Raw genomic sequence first — 13,849 nt, 5'->3', positions numbered from 1 at the left:
GTGAATATGTACCTATAAATGTGCACACATGTGAATATGTAGGAAGGAGGTGCGCATAGGTATTTAGGTGTACGGCCCCACTTTACCCCTTACAGACATCTCCAGGTCTTATGCTCAGGTGTCTGGAGAAGTTTCTCTGGAGTAGCACCCTTGGATAGCAAAGGTACTGAACTTGGAATCTGAAACCTAACCAGAGACTATTCTTTTTATTTTATTTTTATTGTCAGGGTAATGTATAGAGGTGTTACAGTTACATTTGCCAGCTAGTAGGTGCATTACTTCTCACATATTGATACCCCTTCTCGTGCTTTTGCCCCATTTTCCTCCCCCAACGCCCTCCCAATCATCTTGTTTTCCCTCTTCCCTTTCCTATTTCAAATAAACAAATAAATGTATATACAATATACTAGGTAATCAAGTCAGATACAGTAACAATATGAAATTAACCTAAGAGAAACAAAGGAGAAGAGAAATAACATAGTACATTAAGAACAACCATCATGGGGCTGGGAGTTTGGCCTAGTGGTAAGAGTGCTTGCCTAGCATGCACGAAGACCAGGGTTCGATTCCTCAGCACTCCACATACATAGAAAAAGCCAGAAGTGGTGCTGTGGCTCAAGTGGTAGAGTGCTAGCCTTGAGAAAGCCCAAGGACAATGCTCAGGCCCTGAGCTCAAGTCACAGGACTGGCAAAAAAACAAAAACAAAACAAAACACACACACACACACACACACACACACACACACACACACACACACAAAGAACAACCATCATACAAGATAAAGCTCTTGTTTCCATACCTTAGAGATCCTTTCATTTAGTCTCATCCTATATGACCTTATGTACCTAGGTTTTGTGCTATTGTAATCCTCTAATAGGAGAGTCCTAGATGTGTACTAATTATTACAAATGAGGGAAACCATTGAGCCTATGTTCCTTTGGGTCTGGCTTACTTCACTTAATATGATTTTTTCCAAGTCTTTCCATTGCCTTACAAATGTGGCGATGTCATTCCTCCTGATGGCAGCATAGAATTCCATTGTGTATAAGTACTACATCTTGTTAATCCAGTCATCAACTGAGGGACATCTGGGTTGGTTCCATATCTTTGCTATGGTAAATAATGCTGCAATGAACATCATTGTGCTAGTGGGTTTAGTATGTCCTTGTTTCTGGATGATTGGGTAAATGCCAAGACTTGCAGAAAACTAAAGTTGGATCCTTCTTTGTCACCCTGCACTAGAATTAACTCCAAATGGATCAAAGACCTGGAGGTAAAAGCCAACACACTGAAAACTTTATAAGAAGGAATAGGAGATACACTAGGCCTCCTTGGCACAGGTCGAAACTTTCTTAATAAGGACCAAGAATCACAACAAATCAGAGAAAGGCTGGATAAGTGGGACTGCATTAAACTGCAGAGCTTTTCTATGGCAAAGGACATAGCTAGTAAATTAATTAGGAAACCTACAGAGTGGGAGAAGATCTTCACCAACCATACAACAGACAAAGGCCTCATATGTAAAATATATCAACAGCTCAAAAAATTGAATCAATCCAAAACTAATCTCCAAAGTAACAACCATCCCATTAAAAGATGGGCCAAAGACTTAAAGAGGGTCTTCTCTGAAGAAGAAACAAAAATGGCCTATAGATACATGAAGAGATGCTCAACATCTCTGGCCATAAAAGAAATGCAAATCAAAACAACTCTAAGATTCCACCTCACTCAGTTATAATGGCCAGGATCAAGAAATCTAATAACAACAGATGCTGGAGGGGCTGTGGCCAGGAGGGATCACTATTACACTGTTGGTGGGAGTGCAAACTCATTCAACCACTATGGAAAGCAGTATGGTGATTCCTCAAAAGACTAAACAGAGCTCCCCTATGACCCAGCAATTCCACTACTTGGCATTCACACATCCAGAAACAAGGGCATACTAAATCCACTAGCACAATGATGTTCATAGCAGCACTATTTACTATAGCAAAGATATGGAACCAACCCAGATGCCCCTCAGTTAATGAGTGGATCAACAAGACATGGTATTTGTACAGAATGGAATTCTATGCTGCTGTCAGAAAGAATGACATCGCCCCATTTGTTAGGAAATGGAAAGACTTAGAAAAAATCATATTAAGTGAAGTAAGCCAGACTCAAAGGAACTTAGGCTCAATGGTTTCCCTCATTTGTCATAATCAGTAGAAACCTTGGGCTCTCCTAGCAGAGATTTGCAATAAAGCAAAACCTTGATACAAAAGGCCATATAGTAGGACGCTAAATGAAAGTATTTCTAGGATATAGAAACATAAGCCATATAATGAATGATTGTTGTTCTTAAGGTACTATGTTATCTCTCATCTCTTTTGCTGTCCCTTGGTTATCGCATACTGTTACAGTATCTCACTTTGTTACCTGATATATTGGATATCTTTGTATTTGGTTATTTGAAATTGGATAGGGAAGGGGGGAAAACAAGATGAGGGGTGGGGGAAGGGAAATAGGGACCAAGACATGTGAAAGGGTGTCAATGTATGGGAATGAATGCACCATCTATCTGGCAAATATCATGTAACCCTTCTATTAATTACAATAAAAAATATATGAAAAAAATATTCAGTGGAGGGGCCTGGAGTGTGGCCTAGTGATTTAGCACTCACCTTGCATGCATGAAGCCCTGGATTCGAATCCCCAGAACCACATACACAGAAAAAGCCACAAATGGTGCTATAGTTCAAGTGGCAGAGTGCTAGTCTTGAACAAAATGTGGTCCAAGGACAGTGCCCAGGCCCTGAGTTCAAGCCCCAGGTCTGGCAAAAAAAATTCAGTAGAATATTTCCTACCTCTATGGATTTACTTTATTTATTTAGTTTTAATTCTTGGGTGCTGGTCTTAGGGCTTAAACTCAGGGCCTGGGATTTGTCTCTGATCATTATTTTTTCCCTACCACTTGAGTCACACCACCACTCCTGTCTGTTGGTTAGTTAAGCAGAGATAAAAAATCACATAAGCTTTCCTGCTCAGGCTGGCTCTGAACCTTGATCCTAAGATCTCAGTCTTTGGAGTAGCTAGGATTACATGAACTAGTGGCATCTGGGCCTCTATAGGTTTCTAATCCTCTTCTGATTTCTGCTAATTATGTTTTCTTTGTCTTACCTGGGCCTTCTTTTCTGCTTTACTCTTGCTTTTCCCTCTCAGTCCTTTGCAGGAAGGTATTCCACGCAAAGTGAGGACTTGGTATTAAAGTGAGGCTCTGAGACCTGCTAGGTAGCCACAGAATGACCAGCTGCCCTTCTCGCTAGGTGCTGTAAAACTTGTCCACTTCCATTTCTTTATGGATTCATTCATTTACCTGAAGCAGGTGGCATGAGACCATCTGCAACTAATTCAGTGTGTGGACTGCTCAGTATCAACAGGGGTGTGGCTTGATGCTGAGTTTAAAAAAGAACTTAAAGAAGGAAGAAGAGATAAGGCAAGGAGTCCATCCTCTTGCACTCTGTGTGCACACTGCAAACATCTTGATAATAGGCAATGTGCCTCTTGGTTCAAACAAGCTGTCATAGCCTGGGAGACAGAGATGTACTCATCCGTGAATACTAGTTTCTACACACACACTATCATTATGCACAATTTAATAATATACACAGGGCTTCTCCTTATTTGGCAGCAGACGACACTCTGAGAACTGATCCTTGCTAATTTTGTGTATTTGGATTCTACACTAAAACAAGCAGTCTCAATATTTGGGTTCACTGGAAACCAGCTCTGGGATTATAATGATGATTTAAGATGGGCATGTTCTCCAGGCCGCCTTAAGTATTAATTAATGTGTACTGACAGGGTGAGTGAGATGACATGCAAAACACATCAGCGCTGCCAAAAAATTAACACTGGCCACAAGAACTGAACAGGTGGTTTGAGAATCTGCTGAGCAATGGCTGAAAGGGATATGGGGGAGGGATGGGAGATTGAACCTGTTGTGGGTTTTGGAGGGGTTAAGTTTTGCTTGGCCAAGGAAGTAGTTTTTATACTTTTTGATGCAGTGACAGACTGGTTTAGAAATTGCTTCTGCAGAATGCAGAGTTGGGTTCTATTTTTATTAGCACAGGGAGCAGGCCAAAAGTAACTTTCAGATTGGAGCCAGGGCAGAAGGGCAGTGTTGGCTAAATTGCAGTAGAGCAACTCTGCCCTAAAAGATTTTATATTTACTTTCACAAACAGAGAGTCTGGAGTTCAAAGCAAGAGCCCCAGAGAAAGCAGGTAACCTCATAGAATAACTTCCGATTTACTTAGACAGTTCACTTGGAGGCTCTACCAGGATTTCCCAACTCCTCTGTGTTGAGAGAGATCACAGCCTATGGTTTTAACTTTTAACTCTACTAAGTATCTTCTTGCTGTACCTTCAGCTTTCCTTTTTCTGCCATCCCTCCACAATATAAGTAGTACATCTATTGTACTGAAGCATGGACAAAGTCAGTTCATTAAACCCTGCAATGCAGCATCAAGAAATGAAGTTAGTTCTGTCTTCTTGCACTGATACTCCCCTTATGTTGAATTTTGTTCTCAGCTTGGACTCATCTTGATCCCCAAAGAGTTTCCACAGTTGCAGTTATTACCCCCTTATTTAGCAATGTCAGCTGTGTTGGGTAAGCAAGAGAAGATTTGTCTTTTCTTTTGTCAGTTGTGGGGCTTGAACTCAGGGCCTGGGCTTAGTCCCTGAGCCTCTTTGTGGTCAAGTGGGGGGGGGTCAAGTGGGGCCACAGCCCCACTTCTGTTTTTAAGTGGCAAATTGGAGACAAGAGTCTCCAATGGGGAGTCTACATGGGAACCTTTTTGTCTAGGCTGGTTTCAAACCATGATCCTCAGATCTCAGTCTCCTGAGTAGGTAGGATTACATGGATGAGCCACTAATGCCCAGCTGCCTTCTTTTTATCATCTTTAAAAGTGATAATGTTCCATAAAGTTTTCTTATAGCTCACCAACAAGAATTGTGTCATGTGTATATTTCTATGACAATTATCTACAAAGGAAAACAGTTATTCTTTTTCTTTTTTTGCCAGTCCTGGGCTTGAGTTCTGGGAGGACCTGAGCACTGTCCTTGGACTTTCTCAAGGCTAGAGCTCAAACCACTTGAGCCTCAGCACCACTTCCGGGTTTTTTTCTATGTATGTGGTATCAAGGAATCAAACCCGGGTCTTCGTGCATGCTAGGCAAGCACTCTACCACTAGGCCAAACTCCTGGCCCAGAAAACAGATATTCTATGATTGGTTTATAATATTTATATGTCTTCCTCTTTACCAGGTGCTGTAATAGAGGCCAACCTCCTTCTAAACTGTCATCAGAGAGATGAAGCAAATTGGGATTCTGTTATAAAGAAGGTTGTTCTTAGATAATCACAGAATATATGCTTTCAAATGGTGTTGGCTACATAATTAGTAGAATAGAAAAGGAAAGCAGAGGGCAATCAAGGGCGGGGGTGAATGTCTTTCCTTCTCTGGCCTAACCTGTCTCAGGGTTTTTTTTTTTTTTTGCCAGTCCTGGGCTTGGGCTCAGGGCTTGAGCACTGTCCTTGGACTTTCTCAAGGCCAGTACTCTACCACTTTAGCCTCAGCACCACTTCCAGCTTTTTGCTATGTATGTGGGGTACTGAGGAATCAAACCCGGATCTTCGTGCATGCTAGGCAAGCACTCTACCACTAGGCCAAACTCCCGGCCCCATGTCTCAGGGTTCTTGAATCATATATTACCACTGACATATATGTAGCCAAGCACAGGTGGGTCATGCTTGTAATCCTAGGCATTCATGGTGCTGAGATCTGAGGATCATAGTTTGAAGCCAGCCGAGGCAGGAAGGTCCATAAAAGTCATCTCCAATGAAAGATCAAAAAAGCTGGAAGTAGAGTTATAACTCAAGTAGTAGAGCTCTAGCCTTAAACAAACAAAACAAATAAACAACAAGTAAAAGCTCAGGAACAGTACCCAGGCCCTGACTTCAAGCTACAGGGCTAGCAGGGAAAAAATATATATACACAGTTATAGTTATCACTTGGTCTAGTTAATTCTGAAAAGTTGGTCCCTTGATTCTCACAAAGCATACCTACCCGGCAGTTAATAAAAAGGCTTGAACTCAAATGGGAATAATCAAGGAAAAGAGTTATTTGATGACAAGATAAACTCCAATTGCATTGAATTCAGCTCTTCTAAATGAGGGGCAAATCCATTTTGTCCAGCGGGTTAAATAGACATAGGTTAACCTTTGTCCTAGCAGCCACAGTACTTCAGAAATCCAATATCCAGAATTAAAGTATTGAGTAAAATGTGAACAATTCCGAAGAAGAATGAGAAGTCGATTTATAAAGATGGTGGATGATACAAAGATAGAAGATACCACCAGCTCCACAGAATATGAGAAATGGACTAAAAAGACTAAAAGAAGTAGATAAGTAGGGATAAATAATGAGAATACCTCCAACAAGAGAGCCTACTTTCTCTGAACAGAGGAATTCCAGTACCTGGGTATACTGTGGCTTGGACCATTCCGTTTTGACAGGCTGAGAAAATGTTGTAAACAAGAAGGATGTTCAGACAGTTCAGAGCATATAAGCTGAGGTCATTTTTTAAAGCAGAAATGTATCCTATTTAGGATCCTATTTTACATCCCCAAACCTTAGTTCTGCATTAATATGAACCAGAATACACTATCACGGAGAATATTTGTTTTCCATCATCTTTTCCCCTCTTGGTTCACTTACTTATTTTTTTTCTCTTCTAGTGACATGCTAAGGACCCTGAGAATTATTCGAATACAAGACTAGAAAGCTGTAGCTACTAGTTGGCCTGGAAAGAGGATTTGGTGTCTCTGAGTAGGGATGACGGAGAGTTTTGGCTTTGAAAGACATCATACTGCCTTGTGTTTACCTATGTGGGCACTGAATCCAGCAGGCCTGGAAAGCCACACTCAGTTATTTGCTTCAGTGCTGACCATGGGCTGGTAGATAAAACTTCAAAATTCTCAGGCTCATGTGCTAGGTGGCAGTAAGGCATGGTGGAGAAAGGAGGAAGGAAGCATGGAAGTCTGATTATACCCATCCCTCAACAGCTTGGCTGCCATTGATTGAAACCTCTATTCTGTATTTACTTCCTGTAAGATCTTGAGGAAGACACTTCACTTCTTTTCACCTCAGTTTCCAGATCTATAAAACAGGAAAATAATACACTTGACACTCTTAGCTAAGGGAGGGTTGAAATAAACAACCTTTGGCCATGTTTTGTTTAGTACCGGGACTATTATATCTGCTTGACAAGTGCCAGCAATTGTATTGTGCCAGTCGCAACTGCACAAAATGAGACTTGTGGACAAATGCATATTGATTATAAGGCAGGTATGTCCACATGAAATTTATTTAAATGAATCTTTCAAGAGTTACAAGGTCCTTGTTTTTTCCCTTGGAATTTGGAAGCCCTTCTTAGTCTCTCCATCTCTGCAGGTGAAGCTCCATGCAGATTGCTAATATCAGGGCTCTAATGCCTGGCAGACTAATAGACAACCTGGAAATATGCATGCAAAGAAACTGGGAAGAAGAAAGGGGGTAGGGATGAAGGAAGAGAAGTATCCGAGCGCTCCAGCTCACCCTCACCTTGTACAACCTTCCCTGCAATCTCAACACTCTATTCTGAAGCCTTCTCTGCTCACCACTTGCATACCTGGTATGAAAATCTGCCAATGCCCCCTACCTCTGGCTCCTTAAACCCCATCCATTTGTAAGCACTGGCTTATTGGTATAGCCATGTTGTCTCTCCAAAGGCTTGTAGATAGCTAAGACAGCTAGCTCTCTGCCAACTCTCACATTTTCATATCCAAAACCTGCTTTACCAACTTAGACCTAGGTCTGCACCTGTGAACTTAGCTTTGCCTCTTGTTTTGTGGACTTGCTCTGCAGAAAGGTCCTTCCTATTACTACACTAGTGTGCTCATTGAGTATACTGCAGACAGGTAGGACACTCAGTCTCCTATGCTTTTCCTTTAATCTTCAAAATGACTTTGTGAATTAAATTTCAGAAACCTCATTTTACAGGATAGGAAAACTGAGATGCAGAGTGGTGATGTGGCTGGCCCAGTGGCCTTAATGCTGGCAGTCAAGACAATCTCTTTTCAAATCCAATCATCCTTCAGCCATACCTGATAGCCACCAACATGGCTCTTAGCATGCTCTGATACCTTAGGGAAAAGTCCTCACCCCTATTTCTAGATTATTAGATCAAACTTCCCCAAGTTGTGTTCTGTTTCATCTAGAAAAGCCTGCAGGAACTTCATTTCCCCAGCACATCTGTAAACTCTGCCCCAGTGTTCCATGCTTGAAGCTACTGACTCTCCTATAGCAAGAAGTCCTGGCCCCAAATCTCTGCCCAGTTTATTAAGCTCTTCCATTCATTGGCTTTATTTTCCTGGATCTGGGAAATGTTTGCTTGTTCTCTATATGGAGACACTGCATCACTGGTTTTTCTTAGATCTATTTATTAATTGCCATTCCCTCTAGATTCTTGATGTTCAGAAAGACCATCATCAGAAAGACTGCCTGCCATTGTCCTAGCTGGAGGAGAACTTGTTTAATCTTTAGAACCATACTTGGAGTTCCTCTGATTTCTTCTATGTATTACACACTCACCCCCACACACTCCATCTGCTATGTATTTCCATACCACAGACAAAGGAGCTCATTCAAAAACATGTGTTCTTCTCTTTCTTTGAGCTTCCAGTAGTACCAGAGTTACTAAACTCCACATTTGGAACATGATACAGTCCCAAACACTTGTGGCCCTTGCTTTCTGAGGCCTAATCAAATTGGAGCTGAGGTGGGACAAACAAGGCCTTTACCACTGAATCCTCAGAAGGGGGAAGGCCAGGATGCCAGGGACTGGCGAATGATTAATAGATTTGGCATATTAAATTCGACCCATCAGGGCAACATTAAATGTGATTTATGAGTTGGTTTTAATTGAGATTTTACTGAATTATTATTCCTTGCAGAGAGCAGGCCTAGATTCCTATTCCTAACTGAAGCGTCCTGCAATCAGAGCTGAGCAAATATGTTCTGTCCAAAGCGTAATGTCTACTCGCTTTGATTTGGGACCAGAGGCAGACTATTGCTGTCCCTACACTGCACCCCCAACTCCATCTGCCAAGGTCAGCCTTGGGAAGTAGAATAAAGAAGAAACAGTTTACCTCCTGCTCTCTTGTTTCCTTTAATCCCTTCATACCTAAGTCCAAATAAAATGTTGACCTGGTTTGCCAAATAAAACAAATAATCAATGAAGTTGAGGGGAAAGCAACTTTATAAAAAGGACAGAAAAATCAAGTACTATTAACCCAGAGAAGCTGTCTTACCATCCGTAGGAATTCAGTCCAATACTGAGATGTCTGTTGGGCTCCTGTACAGGGAGATAATCATGACAGAAAATAGCGAGTATTTTAGAGGTGTAAGAAGAGGCCACCTTGACCCTGGGCCTTGAAATCATTGCTGATATGTCAACACTAGTGATAGTCACCTGGATCACACTTATATTCACATTCACTGGAGGGGCAGAGGGTGCGAAGCAGGAAGAGAAAAAGAAGCATTTTCTCTTCATACCCACGTAGCTGCTCTCTGACCTGCAAGTGGGAGAATTAGGCTTAAACAGCATTTATTGAATTTTGAACTGCATTGGGCAAAGAAAATTACTCGTTAATATATAAAGCACTGCATTTCCTATAATGTGAATGCTAGTGAAAAATGAATTCATGCCTGCTTTGTAGAGAGGAGCTTGCCTTTAAAGTACTAAAGTAAATGTGTCCTTAGGGAAAAAGGGAAAGGCAAATTAGATAGAAGTTTGCAATATGATATCGCAGCAGAGAAAACTTGTGCTCAGCTCCGTGCCTGCAGATGTGTAAAGCCCAAGGGAGAAGTCTGCCGGGTAGAAGAAACACCTAGAGGAGTGGCATGGGGTAGTTTTATCTGGGAGGCAGAGGTAGGACACCATTCTTCCTTCCAAGGGTTGTGAGTCTGTCATTGCTGCTTGAGTGAGAGAGAAAGCTTGGTGTGGGGGCAGGGCATGGAATAGAGGTAAAGATATGGATTTGAATCCCTCTTTCTCTTGTGCATATGTGTTTGTGTGCTCATGTGTGCATGTGTGAATACTCACTAATACTAAGTCTTGAAATTAGGGCTGTATGCTCTTGCTTGGCTTTTTGGCTTATGGCTGACTCAGGAAGACTTTGTGCTCACATGTGCATTTTGTTGAGCCAGATAGTGAGAGTGGGATGGATCTAAGAGGGATAGATGTGCATTCAGTTTTTTGAGATGTTTTCTGAAGGCTTCAACAATAAATGAGGCATAGTCTCTGACTTCAAGGAGACATCCAATGGAAAGTTACAAAAGCATAACCCACAAAGATAACTAGTGCTGCACAGATGGGTCAGAAATAGTCTAGAACACAGGAGAGTTTAGAACCAGAGCTCAAAGAATGAATAGAAATTTATCAAGCAGGGAGCTGAGTTGGGACTGTGGGAAGGCTTTCCAGCTGGTGAGAAAGGACACCAAAAAATGTGGAGTAGCTATAATGCAGACATGAGGAGGCTTGTCTAGCCTCTTGCAACTGGACCTTGGTGCTGATTGTAGAAAATGACAGAACAAAGACAGTCCAGAATCAGACTGTGAGTACTTCTGGAAGACAAGTGAAGGAATTCAGGCAAAATACTAGAAGAAATAGAATCCGTTGAATGCACTTAAAAATGAAAGACCTAAATTGTAGATTTGAGACTACATTTTTGTGTGTCAGTGTAGTGAGTGGCTTAGACTGAAGGCATACGGAGGCTGAAAGCACAGAGACCAGCTGTAGGCTACTGCAGTGATTCGAGCACGAGCTGTGGAATGAGGGCATCAGCTGTTGCCTGGTGAGTGATTTAGAAAAATGAATACAGCGAGGGTTTATAGAGAAAATGCAAAATAATGATCACTAGATAGTCCAGCATAGGAAAGGCAAAGATGGCAGGGAGATTTATAACCAGGATGGTGATATGATTAATGTGAAAGTAAACTGTGAGAAGGAGTAAATTGGAAAAGTAGGAGAAAAGCAAATGAGTCCAGTGTTTATATGTTGCATTGGAGATATTTATTAAGAAACCTAAGAGTGTAGAGCTCAACTCAGACTTAAAAGGCAGCAGTACAAATCTGATAGTCAAATTTTGAGGAGTGGACTAGATCAAATAAATTGTAGAGAGTGAAAAGAAATAAAGGTGATTCTATCTGGCAAATATAACTATCCCCTCTATTAATTATAATAAAAATAAAATATTAAAAAAGAAAAGAAATAAAGAAGGTGATAAATTAAACAGGGGTAAAGTCATTAGCACTCAAAGGGATGGCAGATGATGACAGTTTGTAGATAGAACAGGGCAAGAGAAATGGAAGGGTTGAAAGAACATCAGCCCAAAACAATGTCATAGAAGTCAGAAGGAATGTATCTTCCCTGGACTCCTGAGTATGCCCAAACTTCCCTCTGACATGGGATAAATCTTGGTGCTTTGTGATAGTTTAAATTCACTTGTTTTTCCATTATATTTGGACTCTTAATGTGGATGGTGTATGTCTGGAATTCCTGTTGACTGAACACTTGGCCCAAGGATGGACAAACACAAGGTAGGAGATGCGTGTATAAGGTCAACAGTTGAATAAAATGTTAGAGCTGCCAAATGTTGCAGTAAGCCAGGTAAAAGTGAAGAGAAAGGTGACTGGAGGCCCTATGGATTTGGGTCGGAGGGAAGATGTGGACAAAAGACCCAGCTGTACATGCAAGACCAGCAGGATGGATGCTCTTTTTTGACACCTCAGTATTACATACCCAAGAGAGAAGGGCAATTAATATACCACAATTCATAAAATAGAAGAACTGTCTTACAAGTCCTGGTGAGACTGTGGTTAATAGATCGCTGAGAGTAATGAGCTCATTTATGGACTTCTTAACCAGTCTTCACACTTGTTGCTTGACAGATTGTAAAAATCTTTACTGGGGATTGTTGACAGTTCTAGTGGTCATGTCAGTGTGTACTTGTTGCCATGCTGAATAATTGGTACTGAACGTGGATTTGTAGGAACTGTCTGTGATTATAGGAACTGCTAAGTCAGGAAGGAGTGAAATAATCAAGGAAGTGGGGAGGTAGTAGCTTGAATTCCACTTGAGTGCTTGGTTCTCTGATTAGCTAGCATTTACTATTCATAGGTTTATCTGATGGCAAATCACCTCTGTTATCTGCCCTTCTAAACTAACAGTGATAGGACCTGCTGGGGTTTTTCTCAAGGCCATCTCTGTGCCCAGTGGGTAGGGTCATCTGGCTTTGGAAGGTTACATGGAAACAGAAGATGGCATATAAGGATAAAATCTCTTCTTCTAGTAGAAATGGAGAATACTATAGTGATTGCATAGGAAATTGTTTTGAAATAAGCAGTGGTCCTGGAAGAAATTATTTGAGTATGATTAGCCTTTAGCACTTAAGCTCCAATCACTCATCTTGAGTCCACCAAGGGTCATCTGATTGGCTCTCTGATGAGAAGCCATAGACACACAGTTTCTCCAGACTGCTTCTTTCCCAGCTGCCAAAGCTTCTGATTTCGATTCTTTTGCACATTAGTATACTTTAGCATACATGTGCATGCTAACCACCAGCAGGTCCCCAATGATACCCCTAGTCCTTGAAACAACACTGTGTCCTTCATAGGAGAAATCTTATTCAGGGCAAATGTTAGCTTGAACTAGTCTTCCTAAAGAAGGGAACAATACAGATTCTCTAGGAAATAGAAGACCAAAACAGAAGAAGCACCCCAGTACACTGGATTGTTAGTGGCTGCCCAGTCATGGAGGAAAGACAGTGGAATAGGCAGAGAAAGTGGACTCATGCTCCAAAGTCTGCAAAGCTTTGAGAAGGGTTTTTAGCTGGTTCCTATCCCTGGCCTGATTCTGCCCACCCAACCCCACTGGGTAGCCATAGTGATGTTGGAGGGATGAAGCGCATCACTTTTGATTCTTACTTCCCTTTTATGTATGAACAGCTAACACAGTGAGAAAGTACACCCTTTAATGTACAATCCACCCAGAAAGATCAATGGCAGCTTAACATACATTTCTGTCTAATATTCGCTTTGGCAGGTCTTTGTAATAAAAATGCTGGTTTTAATGAAGTGCATTAAAATGAGGAGATTTATGGCTGGCCCATAGGCTTTTATCACTATGGCCTCCCCTTGATCTGTCAGCGTACCAGCCGTTCTGGGGAAGTGAGGCAGAGGGATGCCATTTTAGGAATAGCACATACAAAAATTCCCCATGCTCCAAGTGGGTTTTTTTTTCCATTTGCTTCACTACATTCCAGAACATCATCTAAGTCTTCGAGGGTGGAGGAGGTGCAGTCAGTGAGCTGGATAGGCATTTCATGGAATGGTATGCTAAGAGGGTATTAGATTTAGGGTGGAGTGAGAGGGATTACATCAAGCTCTGTGGACCAGATTCCTTGACAGTTGTATTCAGTCTTAGTCTGCTTCTCTAGTTTTGCTACCTATCACTTGATATTCCTGCTACACAAATGAAAAATAGAGTTCTTGGGAGTTGCAAGTCTTGGATGCTAATACTGGGCCTTTGCCCATGCTGCATCCTATGAATACTCTGCCCGGGAACCATTTTCCTTCTTCTGATTATCTGCTGAATTCATATTCATCTCTCAGAACTCCAATTTCCTTCTTCAGGGAGGGCCCCCTTGTGACTTTAAATAGAGTGCTGAGCTTCCAAGTATTCTTGTTCTTGCTTGGATCAGAAAAGGA

This window comes from Megascapheus bottae, chromosome 10, assembly GCF_031878675.1.
Source record: "Megascapheus bottae isolate mThoBot1 chromosome 10, mThoBot2.hap1, whole genome shotgun sequence".
NCBI classification, from domain to species: domain Eukaryota; kingdom Metazoa; phylum Chordata; class Mammalia; order Rodentia; family Geomyidae; genus Megascapheus; species Megascapheus bottae.
The sequence above is the reverse complement of the archived record's forward strand: the minus strand, read 5'-3'. Positions refer to the sequence as shown.